The following is a 4,404-nucleotide window of genomic DNA, read 5'->3' as shown; positions in this document are numbered from 1 at the left end:
TGCCCATGGGATTTTCCAGGCAAGAGTACTGGAGTGGGGTGCCATTGCCTTCTCCGAAGAAAACATTAGGAGGTCAATAAATCCTGCCTTGAACAGCAAGCTCATTTCCCCTCTGATATCATCCCTCAGAGAATTCCTAGGGGAGGGGCTATAGTTTCCCTTTGCTTCCTAAAGTCTCTCTAATGTTAGATCATTTAAACTAGCTCTGGGTCTATGCTCAACATGTATTCCCCCACATACAGTGTTGTCAAAACTTAATTCTCTTCTATCTATGGAAATCTTATTTCAGAAATTCTGTTTTTTTGTTCAGAATATTTTGTGTAAGACATAAAGGGCCCTTGAGAGGAGGTAGTATAAATGTGAAATCAGCTGCTGGTAGCAACAATCTGCTAGGCTAAGGGCCTTTCTATTAACATGTGTGAATCAATTTATACATGTTCTAGCTAAAGGAGTTGTTCTATTCTTCTAAAGGGTGAGAAAGGATGAGCAATAAATTCAGCAGAAATGCACACTGGGAAATTCCTCTAGTGTTGGTCAAACTGAGGATTTAGTTCTGACAAGATCAGTAGTTTTATCTTATCTATTTCTAGTACAGAATTGGCCTTTGCTATGAAGAAAAATTATGATCAACCTAGACAGTATAATAAAAAGCAGAGACATCATTACTTTGCCAATAAAGGTCCGTCTAGTGAAAGCTATGGTTTTTCCAGTAGTCATGGCTGGATGTGAGAGTAGGACTAAAAAGAAAGCTGAGTGCCAAAGAATTGATGCTTCTGAACTATGGTGTTGAAGAAGACTCTTGAGAGTCCCTTGGACTGCAAGGAGATCCAACCAGTCCATCCTAAAGGAGATCAGTCCTGAATATTCATTGGAAGGACTGATGCTGAAGCTGAAACTCCAATACTTTGGCCACCTGCTGCAAACAACTAACTCATTTGAAAAGACCCTGATGCTGGGAAAGATTGAAGGCAGGAGGAAAAGGGGACAACAGAGGATGAGATGGTTGGATGGCATCACTGACTCAATGGACATGGGTGTGGGTAGATTCCAGGAGTTGGTGATGGACAGGGAGGCCTGGTGTGCTGCAGTCCATGGGGTCACAAAGAGTCAGACATGACACAACTGAGCAACTGAACTGAACTGAACTGATGAGAGAAAAATAAAAACAGAAAAACTAAGATCAGTGATTGAAAATAAGACCAATGGCTAATAGAGATAACTCTAATAATGACACAGAGTTTATCATCTTAGACAGAGAAGGTAAAACTACCAACCCTTACAAGAAAAAGCCCCCAAGGACTTTTGATACAAGGTAAGCAAAAGTGAGTGAAGTTGCTCAGTCATGTCTGACTCTTTGCGACCCCACGGACTGTAGTCTACCAGGCTCCTCCCTCCATGGGATTCTCCAGGCAAGAGTACTGGAGTGGGTTGCCATTTCCTTCTCCAGGGGATCTTCCCAACCCAGGAATCGAACCTGGGTCTCCTGCATTCCAGGCAGACGCTTTAACCTCTGAGCCACCAGGGAGTGGTAGATAAGCAAAACTAAATCTCAAATTTCAACAGAGAACCGGATTCAGATTCAGGGGAATAATCTGACTAAAGCCTATCACTGGCTCAGTGGTAGATTTAACTATATTTAATGATCATTAGGAAAGTGTAAGAAAAGTATTTTGAAGAAAAAAACTTCAAACTTTTAAGTTTTCTTAAAACTCTTCTCTGTCATACTGGCCCACAATAATTTCAAGTGCTTATTAGAGCACATTGCTCTTGATATAAAAACACTAAATATTTTTTCTAATCTCAGTTTAACAAGTCCAAAACTTAGGCCATTGGATGACATCATAATAGACAATGGTCATTGGAGTTAAAAAAAAAAAAAATGGGCAGGGGGGTGGTTAAATCATAGAGCTATTAACTAGCTATGTAATCTTGGGAAATTTACTTAGATTCTAACAGTCTGTCTCTTAATTTGTAAAATTAAAAAAATATAACTAATCAGTAAGATTTTATGGAAGAATTAGAGCAAATGTATGCAAAATGGTTAGTACATGCAGAATTCTCTCCCTGACCCCTTAGGGCTGGGGTCAGGGAGGGAAATGAGTTACTAGAACAAAGAAGTTTGGAGAATGGCCCTACAACACTGAGACCCAGAATCCTGAAGAAGAAGCACTGCCTGGCTGATGCTGATGACTCTGATGCTCAGAGAAGAGTTCCCAGGAAGCAGGACTCAGCTGGTACAGATATTTGTGAGGAAGAAGGCTGAGTATGGGCAAATGGAGAAAACAACTGCAAACAGAAACAAACTGCTATAAGCCATTGCTGCTGGGCCAAGACATGGCTTGGGTGAGAACAGGAAGCCAATAGGAAGAAGAGTGACCATTTTCTTTCCCTCCTCCTGCCTTCTAGAATCCCTCTAGTATTCTCTGTTGACAGAACCTCGTGATAACCAGCTGGCAAAGCAGCAATGCAGTCTGTGGAGTCCCAGACACAGCAAGACCAGAGTATAGAAGATTACGTTTGAATCTGAAAATCAGTACCTTGATAACCAGCACATTATTTTGTTTTTAATCATTTGTTATTTACCCATAAATTGTGCTCACAGTTGTCTTGGGTCAACTTCAATAATGATATCTATTCATGTATCCATTGAAATAGTGACAAGGGAGATATTTTTAAAAAGATTAAATGTCAAAAAAATTTGACTCCTGGACTTGCTCTCCCGGTATCTGGTATTTTCTTTAATTTAAGGAAAAATAAATAATATATTTTTGTTGCCTTTTGTGAGGCATTATAAGGGCCGTCTAATATTCTTCATTTGTTTTGTATAGTATCTTAGTAATTTTTTTTACAGTAGGAATTTTTGGCTAGCTATATGCAACCTGTTTTTGTTTTCTATGAAATGGGAGTCCTGGACCAAATGACCTTGATTCTGTGTCCAATATGAGTTTGTCCATCTCTGCTAATACTTCCTCCACCAAGCAAGGCCTATCTTTCAGTAAGTAGATAACTAAGTGTTTGGCATTGTCCTAAGCCCTGGAGTGGATTTCCTGTTTTCAGGATACTATAATCTATAAAGGAGACATAAAGACAGGTAGAAGATTATATCATACTCTTTTAGGTGTCCTGAAAGAGGCACACAATGTGTTAGGCAACCATGGAGGAGGGGTGTTTAATCCAAACTAAATGTGGATGTTGAATCTTGAAAGAAGAATGAGAATTAGGCAGCTGAGAAGAGAGAAAATAGGAATAAAAGGAAGAAAATGGGAGGTCTTTCCAGGTAGAAGGAATAGCATGTGCAAATGTGAAGACATGGGAGGAAGCTCTTCCAGTACCCGCCAACATGAGCATAAAGCCGAAGAGATCACAATTTGTATTGTACACTTTTAGCTAGAATTTAAGAATTACTAGATAGCAACATTTTAAAAGCACTATTATTTCACATAACAGGAAATCCAAAAGAAGGTATTTCTAGAATTGACTAATTAAGCAGTTTAACAATATCAGAGCTCCTCTTTTATGTTGTTGTTTTTTTTGGCAAATTCAATCTTCTGTGATTCTCTGACCTTTCTTTTCATAACTCCAAGCATCATGTTCTCAACGCAATGCCCAAAAGTGAAATCAAAGGGCAAATCTTTCTCCAAAAAGAAAGAAATCATCTTTCCCCCAAACCTCCATACTATTCTGAATTTCCCCAAAACACACAGCCTAGAATAAGAGACGCATAGAGGTGGTTTTTGTGGGGAGAAGGGCTAGGATGACTGAAACAAGAGAAGAGGGAAAGTCAGTGTATAGATACATTATTAAGCTGGCTACTGTCATAGGCAATTGTGTCTTCAGAGGCCTCTGAAGAACCATGTAGGCCATCCTTCAGGACTGTCCATTCAAGACACAGAAGAAGGGAACACTTATCTCTTAGCTCCTGTCCCCCACTAGACAAGGGTTGACCCAGGAAGTTAACCCTGTTGTACTTCTGTTCTACGAATGCATGAATATGTCTATACCTCACAGGGAGGTACAGAGATGGTCCAAGGCAGAAGATGAGAAATTGATAAAGTGCTGTGAGCTATACTGAGATAAATGCCTGCTTATTGCAGCGATGGCCAGAGCAGAGAGGTGAGCTGAAAGTGAGCCAGGTCCCATAATGATGTCTAATACACATCCCAGTGGACTTTTCTTCCATCTTCACTGTGAAGGATTATACCCTGACCCATCTAAGAACTGCAAAGGTGTTAAGGAGAAGCAACAAAAAGAGCTGCAGGCTTATCTTCCAAAACATTCAATTAATAGATAATGCCTAAAACAAACAAAGGAGAAGAAAATGGAGAAGGAAATGGCAACCCACTCCAGTGTTCTTGCCTGGAGAATCCCAGGGACAGGGAAGCCTGGTGGGCTACCGTCTATGGG

At 40.1% G+C, this 4,404-nt stretch overlaps 1 non-coding gene across 1 annotated transcript; it reads right to left on the bottom strand.

Moving 5' to 3' along the window:
- Positions 1 to 1,453: 1,453 nt before the first annotated feature.
- On the bottom strand, positions 1,454 to 1,525 carry TRNAS-GGA (transfer RNA serine (anticodon GGA)). The gene has a single exon. It is a non-coding gene; the product is annotated as a tRNA-Ser (tRNA).
- Positions 1,526 to 4,404: the final 2,879 nt, after the last annotated feature.

The sequence above is a fragment of the Bos javanicus genome, chromosome 1, assembly GCF_032452875.1.
Source record: "Bos javanicus breed banteng chromosome 1, ARS-OSU_banteng_1.0, whole genome shotgun sequence".
Taxonomy (NCBI): domain Eukaryota; kingdom Metazoa; phylum Chordata; class Mammalia; order Artiodactyla; family Bovidae; genus Bos; species Bos javanicus.
Note: the sequence above shows the minus strand (reverse complement) of the source record. Positions and strands in the feature narration are given on the sequence as shown.